The 27,906-nt window shown below is 41.8% G+C and overlaps 1 protein-coding gene across 2 annotated transcripts in view; it reads right to left on the bottom strand.

Annotated features, from left to right (window-relative positions):
- The window catches only part of htr2cl1 (5-hydroxytryptamine (serotonin) receptor 2C, G protein-coupled-like 1), a 138,946-nt gene that overhangs the window by 14,327 nt on the left and 96,713 nt on the right, over positions 1-27,906 (bottom strand). For both annotated transcript variants that reach the window (XM_058067123.1, XM_058067124.1), the window contains 2 exons: positions 17,698-17,775; positions 664-785 (listed from right to left, as the gene is read on the bottom strand). The gene's annotated coding sequence lies outside the window, so the exon portion shown is untranslated. The remainder of the gene's footprint in view (positions 1-663; positions 786-17,697; positions 17,776-27,906) is intronic.

Raw genomic sequence — 27,906 nt, 5'->3', positions numbered from 1 at the left:
CACCACGGGACATTTTTTTTGTTTGCTTAAATCATAGCTGCTCTGTGAGATAACGCCATGAGGAGAAAATGGGATGGAGGGATTTTGCTCCTACTAAACTTCAAATTGAGCTGTGTGTGTGTGTGTGGTTTGGAGCTTATGGGTCAAGGGTTCATGTTTGATATCAGTAAACACACTGGACTGTCTCTTCTGGCCAGTGACCGAATACTAGCTCCTGTTTTCTGTCTTTCCCGCAAAGAAGACAGCAAATATGTGACACAATATACCAAGAGGATGCTCCAAAAAATAGACTAAACTGCCAATGGATCCCCACATCCTAATTAAAAACATTTTTCCTTTCATTTGATTTAACATGTATACCCAATTCTCATTGTACTCGAGTCTTATTGCTTTGCACTTCTTTTAATCATCTTAATTGTTTGTGTTTATTATACTGTTGTCTTTTAATATGGCTTCACGCTCACTATATTACATTTTGCTGTGGGTCTTTCTTTTATTCATGTAAAGCACATTGAATTGCCTTTGTGCATGAAATGAGCCATAAAACTAAACTGGTTGGCTTATTAATGATATTGTTATTGTTGTTGTTATGGTATTATTGTTATGAATGTTACTCCTATTTTCTAACACTAACATTGTGGGCTTGATTGGATCACTTCTCACCTTGGGATCGATGTGTCCGCCGTTAGAGAGTACGCCTCCCAACGTCACCTCGCTTTTTCTGCCGTGCTCCTTCATGTGTCACTCCACACCTCCGGAGTGGCGGCTCAGGATCATCCATTTGCCTGCAGGGACACATTTTTTTTTTTCTTATTTTCCATCCATTTAGAGTAGAAGCGAAGCACATATCAATCAAAAACAGTCAAACCTATTTGTGCGCCGCTATTGTATAATTATTGCTACCTTGTTGGCTCATTTTAGGGCAACATTGTGTTGAATGGGCCTCGTAGTAAACACCGACCACGTGATGGTGGACTGTGTTCTGTCAAAGGAGTCGTTTTCATCAGCACTAAGCCACCAGGCCACCTAATGGACTGCACAGATGGAGTGCCATTACACGGCCACCACTGGCAGGATTTTATGTGTGTGTGTGTGTGTGATAACAGCTTCAAGCCTACTTTTAAATGTTGTATTTCATCTATGACAACCCTTTGTGCTGGGACTATATTTACACCTATATACAAAGTCCATATGGTGAAAGCGAGAGATGCTTCATATATTATTATTCATATATTCAATAACAGGAAGCAGATGACAGATTTGATTATTGGAAGTGTCAGATGTTATGAGTCAAGCATGAACTCACGCCATCGGAAAGATGAGTTCCAAGTGATTATTTAGGTGACATGAAAAAGACGATGTGAGGTGATGTGTTGTGTTAATGTGAAACTGAGGGTGTGAGAAACATTAAATCAGAGTGACAATGTGAGGTGACTTGAAAAGACATGATGTCATGAGGGTGACTGAAGGATTAACGTGTCGGATGGTTTGACAAAACAATGAGAAAGAAGATGGTGGGAAAGTCATTATGTGACAGTATGTCAGGCGAGATAAGAAAATTATGAGGTCACACCAAAAGAAGGACTGTGATTTTTTTTTCAGGAAAAAAACAACTTGTGGGCACTACGCTTGGGGTGATAATAACTAAATAAATCAATCACGGCATCCATTCTTTTTCTATACCAGTTATCCTCACAAAGGTCGCAGGTATGCTGGAGCCTACTCCAGGGTAGACCCTGGACTGGTCGCCAGCCAATCACAGGGCACATATAGACAAACAACCATTCACACTCACATTCATACTTATGGACAATTTGGAGTTGCTAATTAACCTAGCATGTTTTTGGAATGTGGGAGGAAGCCAGAGAAACCCCAGGCATGCATGGAGAGAACATGCAAACTCCACACAGAGATGCCCAAGGAGGGAATCGAACCCACGTCTCCTAGCTGTGTGGCCTGCACGCGACCCACCCCGCCAAAATCAATCACACGATAAATTAAAATGAACTTTCCTGTTTTCCTTGTCACTCTTGGGTTTTTTGGTTGTATTTGGTTTCAGCAACCTGGTGCGTTTGTTACATAAAACAATGATATGAACAGAGTGAGCCCTCTTTGGGCTCATAGTCTCTTGGTGGGTGGAGGCGGGGCCTCTACATACACACAGAGTAACATTCATTCATTCATTCATTTTCTACCGCTTTTTGGTGCTGGAGCCTATCCTAGCTGTCTTTGGGCAAGAGACGCGGTACACACTGGACTGGTCGCCAGCCAATCACAGGGCACATATAAACAAACAACCATTCACACTCACATTCATACCTATGGACAATTTGGAGTCGCTAATTAACCTAGCATGTTTTTGGAATGTGGGAGGAAACCGGAGTACCCGGAGAAAACCCACGCATGCACGGGGAGAACATGCAAACTCCACACAGAGATGGCCGAGGGTGGAATTGAATCCTGGTCTCCTAGCTGTGAGGTCTGCGCGCTAACCACTCGACCCACAGAGTAACATAGCAGGAATTAAATTATTAGATTGCAATGTATTGGCATACATATTTAAAAAAAAATCTTGTCTCGTCTTATTTTCATCGACCCAATCACATGTGTCATGTCGTGTCATGATACCCCGAGCCTCAATAAAAGGCCACTCGAAAACGTGACATTTTACTGTATGAAGAGGGAAATTATGATGAAAAAACATGTCAATGATACTGTATATCACATGAGAATAAAAGAAACGAGATGACACGTAGCGTTAACGTTGATGAGCACACCTGCTAGTGATGTGAGATGACATGAAAAACATCATATGAAAGTGATTATGCGAGGTGACATGTAAAAGTCATGACATGAGAAACATGTCGGCGTGCGACGGCGTATGAAAGGTGTGATGGAACTGATGGTGTGAAGTGACACGGGAGAAATGACGAGACTTGAGAGAGAACGATGTTAGCTTACGTGTGAGAGATGATGTGAAGTGTCAGGAGTAGCAGCAATAAAGACAACGTCACTGACACCATTACAGTTTTCCAGTAATGGGTAAACGGATTACTATGTAAACATTAGAACACGTTAGCAACGTTAGCAACAGTGAAATGATGAGGCCTGTAATTACGTACCGATATCTAAGAGCAGTTAACCAGTCGCTGGTACGATTAGCCAATGAACAGGTCAGTAGCTGCAAATTAAATGTGTTTACCTTTAATTACTCTTTTGAACGCATATTGTTTTGAGAAGCCAGACTCTTACGTGGCCCCAGCAACTATCCGGAACTACGTTCCTCATCACCAAACTGCACCGCACTGCTCATGTGGATGGCCTACAACTTCATGTAAAAAAAAAATCCAAATTATCCAAAGACAAGCTGAGTGTAAAACACACCGCGCACGAGTTTCCCGTGGTCTCAATCATACAACCAGCCTCCCCTCGCATTTGAATCAGCATCACACAAAACATGAGGATTTTCTCAAAGCGTAGTGTCTGCATACTCCCAAATAAGTACTCAGGTGGTACTCATGCTCACGCTTGCAAGTACAGCAGTTTGGGACCGGGATTATATAGCCGCTGCCTGACGGATGATCACCAGCCTCAAACTCACCACAACTTGCCAAGTGTTCGGCCCCAAATGTCCCACTAATCTAAAGCTAAGTCCCACACACGGCAGACATGTTTGTTCGGAATGCTGCAGTGGGGGCGGAGCTAATCGGCGGAGTGGATCATTGTTTTAAAGCAAGTATCAGCCCATGTTGATACTGTCGTTTTTCATTGATATCGGCCGATACCGATCTTGATCGGAGCACCCTTAGTCTTATACATATTAGCTTTTGTTCAAGGCTGCAAAATTGGAATTGTATTGGAAGTGAAAAAGTTGTATCAGGACACTCCTGTATGTGATGTGTACCAGAGGAAAGTGGGGGTCACATCAGTTGTTAGTCTCAGTGCTACAACAAACCTAAATCTAAAGTCTTTGACATATTCTAAAAAATAAAATAAAATAAAATAAAATAAAATAAAATAAAATAAAATAAAATAAAATAAAATAAAATAAAATAAAATAAAATAAAATAAAATAAAATAAAATAAAATAAAATAAAATAAAATAAAATAAAATAAAATAAAGCAGCACGGCGGTCTAGTGGTTAGCGCGCAGACCTCACAGCTAGGAGACCAGGGTTCAATTCCACCCTCGGGCATCTCTGTGTGGAGTTTGCATGTTCTCCCCGTGCATGCGTGGGTTTTCTCCGGGTACTCCGGTTTCCTCCCACATTCCAAAAACATGCTAGGTTAATTGGCGACTCCAAATTGTCCATAGGTATGAATGTGAGTGTGAATGGTTGTTTGTCTATATGTGCCCTGTGATTGGCTGGCGACCAGTCCAGGGTGTACCCCGCCTCTCGCCCAAAGACAACTGGGATAGGCTCCAGTACCCCCACGACCCTTGTGAGGAAAAGCGGTAGAAAATGAATGAATGAATGAAATGAAATGAAATGAAATGAAATGAAATGAAATGAAATGAAATGAAATGAAATGAAATGAAATGAAATGAAATGAAATGAAATGAAATGAAATGAAATGAAATAAAATGAAATAAAATAAAATAAAATAAAATAAAATAAAATAAAATAAGAGAATTCCGTTACAAATTCAATGACTTCTTGGGAAAGTAGCTACTTAGTAATAAAAAACATGAGAGAAAGTACATGATACAATGAGAAACAGAAGATGGTGTAACTTTATGTACTAGGATGTGTAAACCCGATATAAACATTTTGTGCTGTCACAGCGTGTTTAGCTTCTTCCACAAAAAAAAAAAAAAATGCCTGCTTGGTTGAATTCAAGGTTTTCACATACAGTACAAGCAGCTTTTCTGTGAGTACGAATGACGACACACTCCAGTCTGCTTTTTGTGTGTGCCCTTCGCTTTTGTGCCGCTGTCAAAAATTCCATTAAAGACTGGCCGGTGTGTCAACAACCAGACAACAATGGTCATTTTGAGTGCTGTGAAATAAAAGGCAATCTAATGGTAAAAAAAAAAAAAAAAACCCAGATAGAAATAGGGGTTTCACCTTGACTCATTGTTCGCTTGGCTACTATTCTTCTGAGTGTTTATTGGACGTGTTCAGCAGTAAAGCAAACTCATTTGGTCTTTTTAGTCATAAAAAAAAGAAAATAATTTAGATGCTACACAGGATTGTACCAATGAGAACAGGCTCACTATTGTTACCATGGTTACCTAGCATCACCTACTTTGGACCAACCAGGATACCTACCAGGTTGTGTTAGCAGTCAGTAGCTTAAAGCTTTAAAGCTTCTGCCCATGTATGCTTTTATAATACACTCCACACTACTAGGAGGAGCCATCTAGCAAAAACATCAATTTATTCCTTGTTCTTGTACTTTATATTGATTATAAATGGAACGGTGTGTACAAAAAATGTAAATGTTAAATTACAGCACATTCCAGAGCTGTACTGTAGCTTGCATATTGACATTCGCAAAGCCAAAGCAAGCATCTAACATATCCAAGCTGGCTGCATTGCTATTTGCAACCAGTCTGGAATTCAAACACAGGTGGGAAACTCACTGGAGGTTTGGCGTGATCATGTGGCCAACTTGTATAAAAGTATTACATGTTTGCTGCTGCAGATCTACCCTCGGCCATCTCTGTGTGGAGTTTGCATGTTCTCCCCGTGCATGCGTGGGTTTTCTCCGGGTACTCCGGTTTCCTCCCACATTCCAAAAACATGCTAGGTTAATTGGCGACTCCAAATTGTCCATTGTATGAATGTGAGTGTGAATGGTTGTTTGTCTATATGTGCCCTGTGATTGGCTGGCGACCAGTTCAGGGTGTACCCCGTGCTCACTCTGTTCATATCATTGTTTTATGGAACAAACGCACCAGGTTGCTGAAACCAAATACAACCAAAAAACCCACAAGTGACAAGGAAAACATGAAAGTTCATTTTAATTTATCGTGTGATTGACTTTGGCGGGGTGGGTAGTGTGCAGGCCACACAGCTAGGAGACGTGGGTTTGATTCCGTCCTTGGGCATCTCTGTGTGGAGTTTACATGTTCTCCCTGGGCATGAGTGGCTTTTCTCCGGGCACTCTGGTTTTCTCCCACATTCCAAAAACATGCTAGGACAAATTGTCCATAGGTATGAATGTGAGTGTGAATGGTTGTTTGTCAGGGGTGTCCAAACTTTTTACAAATTGAAAGGTCCGTGCTGGGAGGCTTCAACACATTTTCTACTTCACTTTTCCCTAATCAATAACCTATAATAGTCCAGGGTGTACCCCGCCTCTAGCCCAAAGACAGCTGGGATAGGCTCCAGCACCCCACGACCCTCGTGAGGAAAAAGCGGTAGAAAATGAATGAATGAATGCTGCAGATCTATTTGCAGCGCTGGAAACGTTCAAATTGTGTGCGTATAAAAAAGGAGGAGTACATGACTCAGCTTATGTAAATAGGATTTAATGTAATGACACCATGCTAATCATGCATCATTTTAAAGATGGGCTTATGTACATCTGCCAAGGCGCAGCAAACCTGGAATGCATGCTGTTTCCTATAGCTAACCAGACTTCCTAAAAGATGAATTTAAGCATTCACATAACAACTTTGGCTTTTTTTTCCACCCTAATGATATATTTAAACCATCTTTTCAACCTGTGATGAATAAGAATTATTCAGCGAGGAGGCGATGGGCCCCAAAACAAGACGTCTATGAATACAGTGGGCGCTCGAAGATGTCACAGCCACACAAGGATGACGCACAACCTTCAAATTACACAACCTTCTGCGCGACAACACATCCTTGGATGAGTGGCAACGATGTGTGTGTGCGCTTGTGTGTCTTCATTATAAAAAAAAAGGGCTCCTTATATGTAAGTATTGATAGCGATGAGACACAAACACATGCTGTGGGCTTTTTGTCTCGGTGGTGATGTGGAGCATCATGCCCCGAGCTATTAAGGTGGATTATAGCTGCGTTCACGTGCTGTTCATGGCAATGGTAATGACTACTACCTCTTGTTTTTTGTCCTTGTGTCTACACAGCACAGACACAGAGGTGGGCTAACTTTTAACACGCAACACGGACAAGGCTGTTAATGTGATGAAGACATCAAAGCACACATTCACTGCAATGTGCCAACAAAACAATGGTAACTTCATGACAGCGCGTCCGTCTGCTCGGATGCTTTGAGATGGAGAATGCAGAGCACCAAGGCAGGAGGAGGAGGAGGAGGAGGAGGAGGAAAGTGAAAATACAATAAAAAAAAAGTGTTGTCAAGAAAGCTGTCAAGGTGCTCTTTGCTCTTGAGTGGGTAGCATCCCACTCCTCCATCCTCCTCCTGCTGTCTATCTATCCATCCAGCCATCCATTTCCTAAGTCTCATTTATGTTCTTTTTCCTGCTATATATTCATATCATGGGCGGCACGGTGGTCTAGTGGTTAGCGCGCAGACCTCACAGCTAGGAGACCAGGGTTCAATTCCACCCTCGGCCATCTCTGTGTGGAGTTTGCATGTTCTCCCCGTGCATGTGTGGGTTTTCTCCGGGTACTCCGGTTTCCCCCCACATTCCAAAAACATGCTAGGTTAATTGGTGACTCCAAATTGTCCATAGGTATGAATGTGAGTGTGAATGGTTGTTTGTCAATATGTGCCCTGTGATTGGCTGGCGACCAGTCTCGCCCGAAGACAGCTGGGATAGGCTCCAGCAACCCCCGCGACCCTCGTGAGGAAAAAGCGGTAGAAAATGAATGAATGAATATTCATATCATGTTCTTCCTCAATGACAGCATCAAAACCAACCTGGTGTGAGGGTCACATACCCAAAAGACCCATCAAATATTGTGCATTTATGAGCTGGTCCAAAGTGCTGGAGGCCCCTTGGTGGTGAGTTGACACCCACTTCAGCGATATTAGCAACTTTATACTAGAGATTTATGAATGTGCAGCGAACAGGTCCAAAGGTCTTATTCAAGTGTCACAATATTGGAAATGTGGTTTCCAAAGTGCTTTTAGTAAGTCCTACCAGGAAAATGCTGGTTTGTGATTCAGAAGCTATAGCGATGCAGTGATCTGAAAAAAAAAAAAAAAAAAAAAATCTGAATTGACCTGCAGTGTGAATGTAGTCCTATTAATATCCTCCTCCTCAACAGGCCCTCCAGACTCGGGCCAGTCCGCTCTCTTTCTGCTGGAGGTCTTGGATCAAGAAGACCGATGCAGAACTCTCTGATTGCTCTCCAGTGACTTCAAGTCCGGCTAATCAGGCATGAAATAAAATTACAACACTGAAGGGCCCTCGTGTTACGCTCTTCATTTCGAGGAAACAATATCATCCAATTCAAGCCTTGCATCTGTTGTTTATGTCATTTTTGAAAAGAGCATTTAAAAATGAACTTTCCAGCCATTTGGCTAGTGTTTATCTCAAAGGACAAGGTCAAGTTGTTTTGTTCCGTTAAGTGTGATGGCATCTGCTCCAGTCCTGGCTTTGTTGTGTGATGGCCGCTTCACTCTAATTGGCGGCAAGCAACAAAACAGCACCACTCGAATGCTGATAGTATATAGCACCATTGTTTGTCACATCCTTTCCCGCCATCCCATTCATCCCAAATGCTTGCTCGCTTGCTCATTCAGACGCAGACATGAACACACGTACCAGAAGTGGCGGCGGTGGGTGGTTAATGCACCATGAAATGAAATATGGAGCAAGATTTCAACAGAGGCTTACCAATCAGCAGGCGTGCTGTCACTCCAAGCTGAAGATGTTTGTTGCTTGCCTGTGCATCACAGGGAGCGCCTCATATTCCTCATATTTAGACAACCTTATTAAGGCACATTCATCATTATAAACCTCTATGAAGGTAGAATTTAAATGCATCTCTTGTACTGGATGGTGAAGGTGTATAATATTATCGTAATGTCATTTATCATTCACGGCTGGATGCATTTATTTGTGAAAATTGAGTTTTCTACTCCTGAACCACTGCACACAAAACAGAGAAAACATTTTTTTTTTAAATACACCACATGGTAACACTGGAATTAAAAACCGCAAGTGGAATTGATTTCACACAGCTCAGTGCACGTACATAAATACCCACTCTAACTTTTTTGTAGAATTACCATGAAATCAGGTACCCACCTTGAGGGAGAAGCATGTCAATAAAATTTGAGTGAGATTGGTTGAAAAACATGGTCGCCATAAAGCAAAATTGTCCATGACTTACTGACCATTTGTATAACGATGATAAAATTATGATACAGAATATACATTTACATGCAGTGAATTTCCACAATGTAGGATTCCTTCTTGGTTAAAGTAATATTTCGTTGTTAGAGCATAGAAAAGCCAAATGATGACCTACTATATAAAGTTTCTGCTATTATTAGAGCATTGTAGACATGAAGTAACACCCCTATAGTCACCTTTACGCTTGTATTAACCATTCATTCATTCATTTTCTACCGCTTTTCCTCACGATGGTCGAGGGGGTGCTGGAGCCTATCCCAGCTGTCGACACCCTGGACTGGTCGCCAGCCAATCACAGGGCACATATAGACAAACAACCATTCACACTCACATTCACAACCTAACCTAGTCGCCAATTAACCTAGCATGTTTTTGGACTGTGGAAGGAAACCGGAGTACCCGGAGAAAACCCACACATGCACGGGGAGAACATGCAAACTCCACACAGAGATGGCCGAGGCTGGAATTGAACCCTGGTCTCCTAGCTGTGAGTTCTGCGTGCTAAACCACTTCACCGCCGTTCCACCCTATCAAAAAGCAGACACATTCAAATTCACACATTCGCAGTAAACATTCACACAGGAGCTGCTGTCGTGCCACTCTCTACACTGCTAACCTGTTGCTAATAGCTAAAAACGCAATAAAGTGAGGCTGCTATGTTTGAACCACAATGTAGTGACTGTACATGTAGGCTTGTCTTCCAAATCACCACAACCCATGGGGGGGGGGGGGGGGGCATAAATGCCATTGACATTGGCTCGCTAACTAAGACAAACAGCGTTTGTCTGGCTGGCTTCCAGTCTTAATCTAAGTCAGGTCAGTGTTGAAAGTCAGTGGAGAAAATGTTCAAATAACGACAACTCTATTTTAAGAATTTTTGGCTCGGGTTCAAGAAGCTTGAAGGTTGTACATGTCATGTGACGGCCCACGAAGGTCAACAACCTATTCCAAGCACATGAAGACGAGCTACGTCACCATTGAAAATATATCCTGGAGTTGCATCTTTATCGGAATCCACATGAAAAATTCTTCCTTCACCCATGCCTGACCTCTGTTCAAAGTTTTGTAGTCATACATTGCTTTGTTAATCCTGCTCATTCTGTAGTGTACTGTTGTCCTTTTTGGATAACGATCAAAAATATTTCCAAGATGATGAGATACTGTGCAATAACATCCCGAAAAGGTTTTGAATTTCAGGTTTGAGACAAATCGATGATTGTGTGCAGTGAGATCTTTTAGTCGCTGACATTTCCCTCTTAGCTTGCTTACTCATCGTCAGCGGGGTCCGCAGTACCCGCAAGGCTTTATTTGATTTAGGGGAAAATAACATTTATAAAGCAGTTTGTTCCAAGAAGCGATGCACCAATGTAATATGTTCCTACAGTGAGAGGGATGAGGTCCGCTTGAGCAAATGAGAATGATTTGTGTTCGTGTAATGCAAAAAAAGGGGAAAAAAAAATGGTTTTCATCTTTTCCAGCTTTCAACCTGTATTTGCATAAAATAGCACCGGAGCCAAGAATGTGTCAGCGGAGGAGGCAAGAACCAGGCACCAGGATGCTGGAGGTGACCCTGCCAAAATGTTTGCCTCACACACATGAGTCATTCAGGCACCGTAGAGTAATAAAGACGTTTATTAGCCAGTCGTTTTCATGGCGGTCCATTAGTGCTGATGACGGTCATATACATCTCTCGCCCCTAGCTTTGCTGACTACCATTCAGGACTATTGGAGAATGGCTATCACATGTCAAGTGGACTCGGGTCACTGGATTGATGTGCAATTGGATTAAAGTTACGGAGTATGATGCTAAATTTCAATTTTGTGGCCGTTCATATTACCAAAAAAAATGTGACTTGTTAATGTGAACAAGTCACACGACGTCACATACATTTTAAGTAAAGATAGCTTCAGTGTGTGGCAATTTCAAGGATTTTGTGCAATATTTTCTTAACCAAATGATCCCGTGTAGAAGATTAAAAAGAAAGAGCGCATGAATTTTGCCTATGGCCTAAGACTTTGACTCGGGAACTGATTTAGTCTGATGACTTGAACAGAATTGCATTGATTATGTTGAGTAAAATGTGTCACCATTCACATAATTTTTTTTAAAGAGGATCTATTTGGCTTTTTCCACTTTTCTGACCTATAAATGTAGTTAAAATGTTGTATTCTTGTGTTAAACTATGCCAAAGTTTCAGATATGCGCATTTGGAAGTTTGTGATGGCTCAAAACGCTGGGTTTCAAAAGGCGTGGTAAAACTGAGCCTTTGTGATGTCACAAAGGGGCGGATTTCCTTATATGGTTCATAGTTAGGAAACACTTTGGGTGTGTGACCAATCACAGCAAAGGTGCGGCGTGGGTGGAATAAATGAAAACAGACCGGTTTGGCAGGAAGCACAAATGAAAGGAAATACAGCTGGAATAGGTGCAGATTCTGAAAAATCTAAAAAGTTTTCCATGCGGGTTATTGTATGTAGCTTCTCTATAGTAGCCCATTACTCAATACAAAGGATTGCCAAATAAGCATAATAGGACCCCTTCACTTTCCCACCAAATCTGCCGCATTGAACTGCATCGATTCATGTCCATTCAGATTTAAGAGCAAAATAAGGCTTCCATTTATGTGAGGGCCAGACTGCTGGAGCGTGGTAGGAAGTTCAAATGCACAAGCGCGCACACACACACACAAAGTTAATTGGGTAAAATTAATATAGCTTGAAGGTCTTCAGATGTTCATTTGTTGTACTGGTTTTCAATGACTAAGTCGTGAATGCTCTGTCAGCAGTCTTTCTGAGGATGATGCAATGGTAGAATAACCGAGTTAGTTAGACGAAGTAGAATAACAGACGACTGTGCCACCTCCATGGATAATATATTCACCAATGACTTTGATAACAACACCACCGGTGGCCTGTTAATTAATGATATCAGCGGCCATCTTCCAGTGTTCCCCATTTACAATCCTTCATGGATGACAAAAGGACTTTAAAATGCTTGTAAGAACAAGAACACATTATACAAGTCACTGTTTATTATTTATTGGTGATGCAAATGTAGCAGTCCGTGTCATTGACTTGTTGATTTGCTGGAGATGTGTTTGTGATATTTGTGAGTTAATTGTTAATACTTCTTTACTTCAATATTGCTGTCAGAGAAATTCCTATTTCTCGCCCTATTTGCTATAAATCCAATTCATCAATTAACTGAAAACATAATCAATTAATTAATCGATTATTTAAATAATCAATAAGGCAGCAGCACGGCGGTCGAGTGGTTAGCGCGCGGACCTCACAGCTAGACATAGACTTTCTTTATTGTCATTGCACAATAACACAGCAGTGAAATTGCCAACGAAATGTCGTTGCCTGGCTCCCGTGTAATAATAAATAATAAATAATAAATAATAAATAATAAATAATAAATAATAAATAATAAATAATAAATAATAAATAATAAATAATAAATAATAAATAATAAATAATAAATAATAAATAATAAATAATAAATAATAAATAATGTGGAGAACAGCGTAAACTTTAATTTGTACAAATAATTTAAATAATTTAGGAAGTGAAACACCTCGTGGATTGGTGCGTGTTTATTGTTGCTGGAGACTTCAACCAGGCCAACATGAAGACCGTGCTTCCAGGTTCAATTCCACCCTCGGCCGTCTCTGTGTTGAGTTTGCATGTTCTCCCTGTGCATGTGTGGGTTTTCTCCGGGTACTCCGGTTTCCTCCCACATTCCAAAAACATGCTAGGTTAATTGGCGACTCCAAATTGTCCATAGGTATGAATGTGAGTGTGAATGGTTGTTTGTCTATATGTGCCCTGTTATTGGCTGGCGACCAGTCCGGGGTGTACCGAAGACAGCTGGGATAGGCTCCAGCACCCCCGCGAACCTTGTGAGGAAAAAGCGGTAGAAAATGAATGAACGAATGAATGAATGAATAAGGCAGCCCTAGTCAAAATAAATAATACAAGTCTGGAATCTACAGGGGCGAGTGGTTAGCGCGCAGACCTCACAGCTAGGAGACCAGGGTTCAATTCCACCCTCGGCCATCTCTGTGTGGAGTTTGCATGTTCTCCCCGTGCATGCGTGGGTTTTCTCCGGGTACTCCGGTTTCCTCCCACATTCCAAAAACATGCTAGGTTAATTGGCCACTCCAAATTGTCCATAGGTATGAATGTGAGTGTGAATGGTTGTTTGTCTATATGTGCCCTGTGATTGGCTGGCGACCAGTCCAGGGTGTACCCCGCCTCTCGCCCGAAGACAGCTGGGATAGGCTCCAGCACCCCCGCGACCCTTGTGAGGAAAAAGCGGTAGAAAATGAATGAATGAATGAATAAGGCAGCCCTAGTCAAGATAAATAATACAAGTCTGGAATCTACAGTCTTTATCTTCTGTAAAAGTCGGAATTATTCCTCAATGTAGATCCCCGTGTTGTAGTTGTGGTTGTCGTAAATGTTCCGGGCAGCTGAAGAAGACGAGGAAAGTCAATATAAATAGACAGAACAAGCCTTGAGGCGCTAGAAGGACGTGGCCCTGCGCCAGAACGGGTCAAGGCGAGTGTAATTGTCTGTGATTGTCTGTAAAGCTCTAGCATGGGCTTGCTGCCACTGTGAGCCGTGAGACGTCATTTAGGGACTAGACTGTATAGCTAGGAGGTATGATCTCGTGGAAGACAGCTGCTGGAGCTCAACGACATCTGGATCACTCAGCAGCAATCGGAAACCATCAAGCATACAGAATGTGTCATATAGGATGTATAAGAGCCAGTGTCAGCGTTAGGATTAAAAGGCGGATTACATGGAGTCATGTCAGGGTCAGCCGATAGCGTCACCTGTCACTAGGAGGATTTATGACGCTATACGATGAGATAGAACAAATGTCCCAGGGTTTCACTGACGGAGGTCTCCACTCCAATGCCTGCCATTCAAGTGGATGTAGCAACAAATGTTTTGTTCCCCCGTCCAATCACAAGTTGCAGCAAAGAGTGCAAAGACGGTAAGAGGTGGAGTCGGAGTCGAGAGAAAAGATCTGTGAGAGTTCTGTGACCTTGTTGACGAACGCTTCTCTAAAAAATATGAAAAGGTTGAAAAAAATAAAATAAAAGTTACATAACAGTGATCACCTTTATGACTCACACCTGCCGGCGTCGGCATTCAAGGCCAACTGATACAAGTCTGATGGGAATGTGCTTTATTGCCAAGCGTGTCACATGACCTTCACCTGGGCTATCTTTTCACATTCACTAATTTCTTTGTGATGGACAACTGTGACGCTGTGCCACTGCAAGGTTTCTGCTATTAAACACTTCAACACTGACATTTTCTTTGTGCACCTGACTCTTATTATATTAATCAGCTGACAGAACACACAGTGCCTCACCCCCCCCATACACACACACTGAAGGCGTGAATTGCAGCACCACAGTGCCGCCAGTACCCATGCCATGACACTACCACCACCACGTTTGACTGACTGTATAGGCAAGACACAATTAACTTGCTACTCACCTTTGTTGCTATTTAGACAAGTGCGTCTATATCGATGCACATTCAATTTCTTCAATTTTTAATTCCTGTAGAGAGATGATGGTGGGGTGTCTTTCATGTTAAATAAGCAGCAGCTTTGAAAGAGGGAAGAGGTGTGTGTGCCTCGGAGGTCCTTCACTGACTCATACACTTAGTTATCAGATAGACTGGTGGTCTGCAACCTTCAGCCTCCTTGTTGTGGCTCCCTTCACCAAGCACAGTGATTTTTTTTAAACAACAAAGTGAACAAGAATGTGAACTATCTGATCTAGAGTGCGTTCTGACTGCTGATTGGATGAGTAAGGGAAAACCCTTTCACTTTCACCTCTGTGCAGCTGTGCAACAATATGTGCTTTCACTTTTACGTCCCCAAATACCAGTAAAATCTCCCAACGATGTGATGAAAAGTCCTTATATTTGCTAGTCAATTTTGAGAAGATAAGTCCCCAAGAGAGTTTGCAAAGTCACCAAATTTAGAGAAGCTTGCCCACAGATGGAGAATACATGAAAGAATCATTCATTAAAAATATCAGAGCATCTATTTTTCCAATGAAAAAAAAATTAAGGATATAAATATTTTTTTAATGATTCAGAAAATGAAAGAATGCCTCTCTCAAAAACGGCCATTGATGGTCATTGATGACAATTCAGCACAAAAACACTGACCTTTGTTTTTTAAATTTTTTTTGTTGTAAAAGATGACGTTGAAGTTTATAAGCTAGGTCAAATTTTGCAGCTTCAGACAATTTTTTTTTTCACCTGGAAAAGGAGGCAAGATGGCTCTTTTGATGATAAAGGTTGCCGGCCCCTTAAGATGTGGCTGATACACGTACTGTATCCACACACACACACACACACATGTACATTCATAAACTTCACCATCGTCCCCTCCAGCCAACAGTCAAAGAAGTAATTAAACTCAGCACCGTCACGGCAGCCACAAAATAAATTAAGCCTGGATTTAGGATGAAAGATATGAATGCACCTGAGTATGTCATTGTGTGTGTGTGTGTGTGTGTGTGTGAGCATGTTGTAGATGGAGGTCACATACTCTGGTTGCGCCAAGTCTTGCGGAAATAAGTCCATGGAACATATATAGCAAGTGCGTGCAGCGGGTATTTGACCTTCATGCTTTGGTGGCAGCGAGAAGAAGGATGGAGGGAGTTGCCGAGATAGGAGGAGGACCTGGAGCATGAGGAGGAGCGGAAAGCTCTGCCAGACCTTGGGCCAGTGGAGGCTAATTAACTTGAGAGACATGACCTTTCTCTCCTCTTCCCCTCCGAGAGAACATACATATGTGTGTGAGTCTGTGTGTGTGTGTGTGTGTTGTGAATCAATATGAGAGTCATCACAGCCAAATGGACCCCCTACATCATGTCTCATCATCACAAGTGACAAGAGCCAGTAAGCAAGAAGTAGCGAGAGGCTGTAGGGGCTGGAGTACCATGCTAAATCTTCCCATACATTGTCATACAAGGCCTGTTCCCACCAAGAAGTACACACATTTTGGCGCCAAGGAACCAAAGTAATCCCTTTATAAAAATATTTACCTTTCCAATCCCCACAACTCAATGCACTCCAATAATCTAACTACAATGCAATGTATTAACTGTATATGCTATAATAAGGCGTGTTTATGTGAGCAAACATCACCAGCAACAGGAGGACAATTAGGACCTGTGGTGGGAACACCAATGGGAACACTTGTTGAATGCAGAACATACTTCCAGACAGTGTGTGAAAATATGACATACGGCTAATTATTAGACCCCAAGGTACATTTTTTCCAGAACCAAAAAAGTTCACACCCTCGTGAGGATATGGGGCGGCACGGCGGGCGAGTGGTTAGCAGACCTCACAGCTAGGAGACCAGGGTTCAATTCCACCCTCGGCTCTCCCTGTGCATGCGTGGGTTTTCTCCGGGTACTCCGGTTTCCTCCCACATTCCAAAAACATGCTAGGTTAATTGTCGACTCCAAATTGTCCATAGGTATGAATGTGAGTATGAATGGTTGTTTGTCTATATGTGCCCTGTGATTGGCTGGTGACCAAATCCTAAAGATCTACCAAATTCCATAAATAAATATAAATATAGAATGCTATCAAACATTACCGATATACAAGAAATGAAAATAATGATGCAATAGACTACATCGCTGAAGTCAAGGCAACATATAAGCTTTACGTAACGGGCAGACTTTCCATCTCAGCGTGAAATCACAAACACTATTTCTTGAGTGGAGTTCATGACGGGATGTAAAGCCATGAAACAACATAACTAGCCGCTACAAGTGAAGTGTTACATAAGCATCGTACCGCTGACTTTGTTCTCATCAGAATAAAAAAAAAAAAGAAAGTTACATCTCCATGTGTCGCTTAAAAGGCCGCGGGGGGGAGCAAGACTGAATCAGGAGGGGATCTTAGTGTCAGCTGACAGATGTCATATGACAGCTACAAAGTGACATTTTACGCAAATGACCCAAAGTACCTTGGCGATGTAGCGGTAGCTCGGGATCGACGTAATGAGCCTCCCTGGGCTATATATTCAATGATAGCTTACTTTAATAGGTAACCTTATCACGGTGCTAAAATGAGCTGACAACTAATGTGCGTGGGTGTAAAGTTGGAAGATGTTGAGCAAGAATAGTTGAAAAAAATTGTCAAGTAAAACACCTATGCGGATGATTCCAAATCTCTGAGGATATCTGGATTATCTGTTTAGTTCCATGTATTCAAAAACATTTGACCATAAAACCACAGGGGGTGCAAATGTCCTTTCACCAAAGGGCTAATTATAGTATTCCCAAGTAATCCAATAATTAGGGATGTAAACATTAAGGCTAAAGGGCCACAATAAAGTACTTTTATCTGAGTGTACGTTCAAATGGACTCACCCTTGTTGAGCGCAGTTTGGGTCATCATGCGGGACAAGGCTTCATGCACGAAGTCGTTCTCCAAGAACCCTGCCTGTCCTGAAGTAGAAAAATAGGCACAAACACAAAGTACTGTTTGTAACTTGCTCCAAATTACATTTTAAACTATACAAACTAGGCGGCACGGCGGTCGTGTGGTTAGCGCGCAGACCTCACAGCTAGGAGACCAGGGTTCAATTCCACCCTCGGCCATCTCTGTGTGGAGTTTGCATGTTCTCCCCTTGCATGCGTGGGTTTTCTCCGGGTACTCCGGTTTCCTCCCACATTCCAAAAACATGCTAGGTTAATTGGCGACTCTAAAATTGTCCATAGGTATGAATGTGAGTGTGAATGGTTGTTTGTCTATATGTGCCCTGTGATTGGCTGGCGACCAGTCCAATGCCTCCCTGCATTGGTTGCCTGTTTGTTTAAGGATTGATTTTAAGATTGTATTGTTTGTTTTTAAGGCGTTGAATGGGCTGGCCCCCAAATACATCTCGGACCTCATCCAAATTTACTCTCCAGCGCGGTCACTGAGGTCCGAGGGCCAGCTCCAACTTGTGGTGCTTAAGACGAGACTAAAGACCAGGGGGGACCGAGCCTTTTCTGTGGTTGGCCCCAAACTATGGAACTCTCTCCCCTCCCAAGTAAAAAAGGCCCCCAACATCGAAAGCTTTAAGTCTCGTCTTAAAACCCACTTTTATTCTCTGGCTTTTAACTCGGAGTGAGTCGTATGGTCCTGTGTGTTTTAGTTCTTCGTTTTTTATTGAAATTGGTTTCATTTTTTATACTTTTATTGCTTTGTTTCTTGTTTTGAATATTTTAATATCTAATACTCGTTGTGAAATTGTCCATAGGTATGAATGTGAGTGTGAATGGTTGTTTGTCTATATGTGCTCTGTGATTGGCTGGCGACCAGTCCAGGGTGTACCCCGCCTCTCGCCCGAAGACAGATAGGCTCCAGCACCCCCCGCGACCCTCATGAGGAAAAAGCGGTACAAAATGAATGAATGAACTATACAAACTATACTATACAGTCAATGATAGCAAACATCAGTAGCTAAACTTTGCCAAATGGCTATCATTCGCTGACAATAAAGATGACTTGCATGTGTGCAAGCACGAAGAGTCGGGATATATTGCTCACAGTACATTCCAATGTTGCTGCCGTCTCTGCATACGGTCCCTTTTAATAAATCTATTTTCTCCAGAGAAACATCACAAGTTTTTTTTTTTTTTTCCTGCAACAGAATCATCTTCTAGTCCTCCTGCACCTTTAGAACTATAGCAAAGAGCCGACGAGGTTAAAGGTATTAATAACTGTGACTTCTTTGGAAGGTTTCTGCAAAACATTGTGTCAAACTCCTGTAGATTCATCTTATAGATTTATGACTTCCCTTTCAGAAGATCAAGACGCTGTTATGCTGCATAAGAGTGACGAGATATAAGAAAGGAGGGCTCCGTGTGAAAGTGCCTTGACATAACTTGGCGACAACAAAGTCTGCTCATGCTCTAATTAGCTCCCAGGTTGTCGGAACTGTTGGAATGTTCCTTATGGGTGCCTCACTGCAATCAGGGTGCTCCAGACACATAGAGCAATAATAAACACCAACCCCTCCATCATTAAGAAAGTCCTAATTTGCAGTAATTAAGACCTAACGATGCAATAGGCTCAAACAGCTCCATGTGAAAACGATCTAACGGCTTCCTTTCCGGTTTTGGGTTATTTTGGTGTACGTGGAGATGAGCCTGGGTGACAGTTGGAGGTGCTTCCTTGCAAGATTTCATAACATGGTTTAATTATACAAAGCAGGGGTTCAGATTGAGGTCACATTCATGGTGCAATATGGATGAAGATATAAAATAATAAGCATGTGCGTGTGACCATACAACTAAACACCCCCGTCTTCATCTCCAAGGAATCTCCTCAACAGAGATCCAAAGTAGATCCAACCCCAAATCCAGTAGACCACGGTTCGGCATTCGCTCCCCTGCATATTTGCAGATTTATTTTCTATGCTTTTTGGATGAAATTCCCAGGAATTGTCGTAAATGGGATATGGAAGAACTGATCCGGATCACTGTCTGGATGAAGAATGTTATTTAAAGGATTCTTTAACATTGTAAAATTTGCAGTATTTGAGGGAGGAGACATGGAAGAAAGACTGATTGTGGACCTCAGCAAACCACAGAAACATATTCGGTACCACAGCCAGAAACTAAATCCTCAGGGAAACCGTCTTCCCCTCAGATTGTTGCAGTACGGAAACAAAGTCCAAGCAGATGAGAGACAAGCGTCGGTGGTGAAAAGACACTCAGCTCCCCCGTGGGTTTCTATGAGGATGATTGTTAGCGGCACAGCAAGAACAAGCAGAGACATATTAAGATAGACCATCAAACATCTTAGGCTGCCATCAGTGAACGGTGACAAGAGGACTTCCTGGTATGGGCCTAATGGATGATCGGCCCCCTCATGGACTCAATAACAAATTACTTGTCCAGAGGACAGTTAGGACAAAACGGGACATCATGTTCTGCTTCTCATATATCTAGGCCTCGATAACTGGGATGAGACAAAATAATGAACACTCTTAGTTTCTGAAGCCTCACTTTCTGGCCAAATAAGCTGATAAGGACAAAGGACAAAAATAAGGACAAAGTTAAATTAAATTGCCTGAAAAATCAAGAAGAGGGCCTGACAATCTCTAGGCTCTCTAAGAACCCGAGATAGGTCTACCTCCAGACGTGGATCTGGACTGGAGCTGAGCTTGGGCATCACCAGGTGTCCTGAAACTCCAGGAGATGATCTGACTGGTGGACCACTTATGTCTTTTCTGCTATTGGTGACCCAAGATGACGTTGATTGTTTTGGAAAAAATATGAAGGTTCAAATTATCTGTCTGACATCAAGAAATGTGATGTTTACCAGTTGGGAATGGTGGCTAATCATTGGTGGCTAATGCCCAAGGGACTTCTGTCCACTGCCTTGCTAATTCATAAAAAGATTAACATCCGTCAAAAAAAAAAAACGGGTACCATGGTAGAACCATAGCAGTATTGCAAATCGCCACATTAAAGGGGACCAATAATGGACTCCTACGGAGAAGCTACACATACACGTGTAGAAAGCTTTCTAGATCTTCCAGAAGCTGCACCTATTCCAGCTGCATTTCCTTGCGTTTCCAAAAAATGTATTTCACCCATGGCCCGCCTCCAGGCACGTCCACTCGGCTGTGATTGGTCACACTCTCGAAACAAAACAATGCTGCAGAGTGGGGAAGAGAGCAGGCCTACAGCTTGTACCCGGGAAGTCCGGAAGTTATTGTGATGTCACAGTGAGACGGTTTTCAGGGATCATCTTTCAGGGATCCCTTCCCAATGCACAATATCTGAAACTTTGGCATCGTATAACACGAGAATACAACATGCTAACAACATTCGCCACTAGGTGTCTGCATTGGCCACAGTAGGAACATTTACCCTCCGTTTTTCATCGCCTACACTCCTCTTGGCGGAGGATGACGCAGGTGAGGAGTCAAAAGAGCCGATCGATTTGATGTGGGCGGAATGATGTGGCCGCTCCTCCTGCAGGTAGTTGTCGCATGTCCATGCAGTCTGCCTTTCTCAGTCTGCTTGTCAATCCTAACTGCCGGAGCGATAATGTCATCCAAACATTCTGGAATACATCACTGGAATAATTTGTAGCTTGTAAGAAAGAGCATGCTGCTTATCTGCCAATGGATTGAAACATTGGGTCATTTGGAACTTGAAACGACAAGTCCTTTTACTGTTGAGTATTCCATGTAGTAAACGTTGTCTAGTCGAGCTTTGGTTCCCCAACTTTTTCAAGTACCCCCCCACTCCTGCACACTTTCATTCATTCATTCATTTTCTACCGCTTTTTCCTCACGAGGGTCGCAGGGGGTGCTGGAGCCTATCCCAGCTGTCTTTGGGCGCCCTGGACTGGTCGCCAGCCAATCACAGGGCACATATAGACAAACAACCATTCACACTCACATTCATACCTATGGACAATTTGGAGTCGCCAGTTAACCTAGCATGTTTTTGGAATGTGGGAGGAAACCGGAGTACCCGGAGAAAACCCACGCATGCACGGGGAGAACATGCAAACTCCACACAGAGATGGCCGAGGGTGGAATTGAACCCTGGTCTCCTAGCTGTGAGGTCTGCGCGCTAACCACTAGATCGCCGTGCCGCCCTCCTGCACACTTAAAAAGCTTATTATCTAAATTAACTTGAAATACTGAACACTTGGATAATTCATTTTTATAGCAATTCTAGACACTTTGCATGGTCAAATTTTGATAAAGTTTCACATGAGCACTGATAAATAGATAAGTAATCATCCTACATATCTATTATTCCAGTCTGAGGTTGGCATCCTTCTGTATGAATGGGTTGAATATGTGTTTCACTTTTTTAATGGCTAAAGTTGTAGTTGACAAATGTAGCGTAAGGTCTTGGGCTAAATCAATACACCTAGCAAAGACGTTAATGTTTTATATTATCAAAATGCAGCAAGATTTCACTGCCTCCTGCTCCAGAGAAAGTTCTCTTCAATTATTCAAAACTTCACATTTCCATCACGTCACCTGCTCACATGGCAGCAAAGACATAACCAAAAATCATCATCCATTTGTGCTGATGGATCACGATACCCTGACATGATCAATAGGACTTGGAGAGAACACTGTTGGCGCTAATGGAAATGGATGCTGACATCAAATGTGGACTTAAAGCTTTTGGCGTGCAGGAGCCCCAAGCGGAGATTCACCCTGGAGGCACGCCCAACTCCAAAGTAAAAAGGTAAAAGATGTAAAAAAAAAAAAGGACGAGACGGTTGCCATGGTGAACGTGACAGCTCCATTTATCACCATAGAAACTTGGCCGCTTCTTTGGTAAACACACAGGAGTAAATAAGGCACAAGGCCCTAAACTAAATACTCCAATTGACGCCTCTTTTTAATTAACTGCCGTCTGCAACCATGTGAATTTTTAATTAACCCCACAAGATGGCAGCATTATGAGTGATAAGCGTCCAGCAGCTTTATTTACCTCTATATGTACTAGAAAATGTTACTAACTAATCAGCCGTGGATGTGAATTTCATACATACACTTGCCTTACTGTTTATAGTAAATGCTGATGAAGCAGTTTGTTCCTCACTACTACTACAACATTGGTTCTGTTGCTGCTGTGTGGTGCAAAGTACTTAATAAATGACGATATGGTCAAAGATATTTATGTTTTTTTTCCACTTTTCTAAGTTAAAAATATATATACACTGTATATTATAGTTATAGGTTATTACATGGTTTGTGGTATCAGGCCAGGTATCATGCCCCCAAGTGTCAGTATCAGCCCGAGACCGAAGGTCATGATACTGGGCCTGATACCAGACAAACCATGTGATGATCTTATTATCACATACTATTTAATCATGAGCTTATTATCACGTACTATTTAATCAAAAGACCATTTTGTTTCCAGAAAATGTTCAGTTTATTACATGTATTATATCGAAATAGTGTAACCACAATAATTGCAAAAATATTTCAACAATAATATTTTATCAACAGTCTTATCTTATCAATGTCTGACAATTAAAGTTCCATTAATCAAGTTTTTTTTTTTTTTTTGGTGACTGGAGAAGCACTAGGCACTAAGCACTCGTGCGCTGTTCTCTGATTGGTTGTTTCACGGGCACGATACCAGAGCAGCGCGCTCTGAGTGGACAGCTACGGGGGCTGATACTGGACATGGTTAAACTCTATATTTTATCAGTATCACTGCCCTGGGTTTTGACACAGTATCATTTCGGCGTTTTTCCCGTATCATTCATGGGCGGTTTCTAGGGTACAGGGACAATTAATACTGTAGTATGTGATAATAAATACTATATTATATACTACAATTTTTAAATGACAGCCTGTTATTGCCTTTGCAGTTTAGGTCGTCATACATTTGTCATTTTTGTTGAAAAGATCATGAAAAATGCCAAGCATCTGGAAAATGGTGGGCACACACACACACACACACTTTCCATGTCTGATTATTATTCCTCACTCTGCTCTGATGTCCTCATGGTTGCTGCATCCATTACACCTCCCTATGCACCCCCCATCAACCCCCTCTACCCTCATTGTCTTTATCTCCTGCTGTCTTCCTCCAACTCCATTATTTCTCCATTAAAATTCAGGATGACCTGTGTAATTGCCTCTGACAACGGCCCTACTCATAAAAAGAAATGGGGGAAAAAATACATAACTACAAGTGCTGCATTATTGCGTGATTGTGCATGTCAAGATGCCTGGCCTTGACCACAGCATCATAATATTGTGTGTCACATTTGACTGTCACGCGCCCTCCGAGGAGCGCATATTAGCCTTGACTGCCACCACCCTGCACTCGTAAACATGTATGGTTCTGACGCTGCTGCGAGCCGAATGAACCGAGCAGAGCCGCGATAAAAGCAAAGGTGCAGAAAGCATATAAAAAAAGACATTCTCTGGAGTGCTGCTGTATTGAAATGCAGGGGTACCTGCAAGTGTCTGTCGAAAACTGAATCGTACTGAAAATGCTATTATATTTCCCATAGAAAACCACGTAAATCTAATTTTGATTGCATGGTTGACAAGAGATCTTACTCTGTTGAAACTGTTATATACAAAGAGTGAACTCTCTTCCTGCCTGTATGTCTCTACACAGGCGTCATGTCACGTATTAAAAGTCTTTTTCCAGTACATTCTGACATTTATGAAACAAGTAGGTTTTGTTGTGTCCATATACTTTAAAATGTGACTTATTTCACCTTCTGTTCCCTTGCTGATGTAAATATTGACTTCCTCCCTTGTGAATGCCGTGAGGAGTGCCAACGAGACTGGCATTTAGGTACCGAAACATCTGAATCGCTGCTCGGTAACACCGATAAATTTCAGTTTGTACCAAATTCGGTACCCATCCCTCGGTGTAACTGTGTCAGGTAGCAAAGAACTACAGAGACAAGGGACAGTGACCTCTGAGTGGGAGTTGAGCGCAGGCCAACAAGCATATTTTGTAATTAAAAACATGCTACAAACACAGTTGGAATCGCACAGTGTATTAATAACACAACACAACTGAGTCACCAACGCGTGGGATTCTTTGTTTGGGCACTCAAGTCCATGGAACGATATGGCGGCAAACAGACGAGTGCGTGGAACATTTTCATATGAGTTTACAAAATGAATGTGCCTTACAGACACTAGTGGTTCTAGCTGTACCACATGGGCAAATGCCCAGGGCGGCATAATCTAGGGTGCACCCCAGGGATTACATTCAGTCCTCCACCCAAATTGCTCAAATCAACATATCTCATCTTAATGTTGCATAATATTGACTATAACACAGGTCAAAAGTAGGGTTGCAACTAACAATTATTTTAATCACCGATTAATCCGGTGATTATTTTTTTCCAATTAATCGACAAATGTGATTTTTTTTTGCATGTTCACCCCGTGAGTGGGTTTTCTCCGAATATTCCATGCTAGGTTAATTGGCAACTCCAAATTGTCAATAGGTATGAATATGAGTGTGAATGGTTGTTTGTCTATATGTGCCCTGTGATTGGCTGCATGGCGACCAGTCCAAAGAGTACCCCGCCTCTTGCTGGGAAAAGCTCCAGCATACCCGTGACCCTAATGAGGATAAGCGACATAGAAAATGGATGGATGGAGGAATCGAACAAAATACAATCATTTTCTTAGTAGACTAATCTGAAGCTTGATGTTAATGGAGTAATCAGTTCATGTGCTAAATTCATTGCCCGTTTATGGGCCAAATTAATATGAATAAACCTAACGTTGCTGGGTTGCATCCGCAATTTCTGAACTTCTCCGTGAATTGTTTAACGATATGAACTTTACAGTGTTATTTTCAACCAGTATATGAATATAAAACCATTCATCACCACATCAGATAGGGTGACACTGACATAAGACCAATCTCATTTATTGTTTGACTTCCTACAGGAAGTCCGAGGTACTGCATTAAATACACGGTATTGTGTTATTTCTACACAATGAATATGTGGCCATTAAGGTTGTGTTCCAAACGAACAAGCTGCACGGAAATCTGAGACTGTGTGACTGCTCCCAAACTGCAGGGGGCAGTGTTTGGAAAACACATGTCTACCATGGTACTAAACTAGAGTGGAAGAAGTTTGTCATTGTTCACTCCACTTCCAACATTGAGACTCTTGGCTGTCAAAGACTTGAAGTAGAATTGTGTTGTATTTATTTGCTGCTGCAACATAAAAGGAAGGGAAGGCGGTACACTTGTCCTTGGAATAGGATGTCATTCTTCCCACAACAGGGAATGCTTACAAAAGGCATGCTGAACACAAACAACTTGACTTAAAACACAACTTTTTCAGTGTTTCCTTAAGTTTAAACTATTATGCGTCAGGGGAGGTAGCCTCGTATAACTGCTGGTATTTCTGTACTTCGGCTATGAGGATCTTCTGCTCATCTGACATTTTATTTCCACTTGTGTCTGTCTGCGTGGTTAGAAAAATTTGGAGGTACGTGGACCAGAAATTTTCCGCATAAAAGAGGCCGCTCACGGGGGCGTGAGTGGGAAAATGACGTAATTTATCTGCAGGGACCTTGTGAATGTGGAAAGCATAAACATTATTTTCATTCATTCATTTTCTACCGCTTTTCCTCACGAGGGTCAGGGTACACCCGGGACTGGTCGCCAGCCAATCACAGGGCACATATAGACAAACAACCATTCACACTCACATTCATACCTATGGACAATTTTGAGTCGCCAATTAACCTAGCATGTTTTTGGAATGTGGGAGGAAACCGGAGTACCCGGATAAAACCCACGCATGCACGGGGAGAACATGCAAACGCCACACAGAGATGGCCGAGGGTGGAATTGAACACTGGTCTCCTAGCTGTGAGGTCTGCGCGCTAACCACACGACCACCGTGCCGCCCATAAACATTATTTTTTATTAGAAAAATGTATTAGATTTCTGTATGTTCCGGTTTTCATCTCACCTTTTCGAACAGATTAATGAAACACAAAGGTTTTACTGTACAGTAAATAACTTTCTTCAAGGTCCTGGTTAGTTAGTTAGTGTCACCTGTCCCTTTGCCTGAGAAATAACCGTGTATGCACGTATAATTGTCATGTGACCGTGACTTCGAAGTCATATTGGCTTTTCCATTTTTCAAATGTAAGACAGAGCACATCTTTAATTTATGTCCCAGTTTCCCTTTTTTTTTGTTCCTCTATGCTTGCTGCACTTCATTCCTTGATCCCATAATCCTGTTATTAGTCTCGGCTGGCCCTGCTAAATATAATATATCCTACCTTCTCCTGTCTCTCATGTTTTAATTCATGACAATTCAACTATTTTGCTCAATACAAGGTTCTGACATATGGTATGATATGGAATTGTATGGTCTCGTCTGGTATCCTTTATTTCAGGGGTCTCAAACTCAATTTACCTGGAGGCCACTGGAGCTAGGGTCTGTGCAAGGCTGGGCCGCATCAGGTTTTCCAAAAAAAAAAAAAACGCATTTATTAAAAACAGAAAAATATACAAACTTTTTCAGTGCTTTGGTTCCGATTTTCTACAATAAAAGCTCTGATAAAACATTCCACTGTTCTCAAATATCTTAATTTTTATTTTTCTGCACAAAATAAGATGAAAAATAAATAAACAAATCAAGAATAAAGAAAATCAATCAATCAGTAATAAATAAATAAATCTAATAATAATAATAATAAAACGGCAAATAATAAAAACTTAAGAAACCACATATAGTTAGTGGGTAGACAAATTATTTTTTTCAGATTAAAATGAACAAAGCATTATTAGAGCCCTGTAGACATGACAAAACACGACTATAGTCACATTTATACTTTTTTTATTTACAACATATTGCGCAACTGCAGGGTCTTGAGACACATGCTAACTCGCAAACTAGAGAGCTAGCGACCTAAACGGTAGCCTTCAAGTTATTTCCTTTAAACTTAAATAGCCAAAAACTTACCACTTCCACACGGATAGGGAGGATAACTATTAACTGTTATTTAACCTTTAACATGAACATTAATCAAACGTAATAATTTTTTCTGGGTACATGATACCATACAGCATCCATATCAAACT

Source organism: Doryrhamphus excisus, chromosome 3 (assembly GCF_030265055.1).
Source record: "Doryrhamphus excisus isolate RoL2022-K1 chromosome 3, RoL_Dexc_1.0, whole genome shotgun sequence".
NCBI lineage: Eukaryota > Metazoa > Chordata > Actinopteri > Syngnathiformes > Syngnathidae > Doryrhamphus > Doryrhamphus excisus.
Note: the sequence above shows the minus strand (reverse complement) of the source record. Positions and strands in the feature narration are given on the sequence as shown.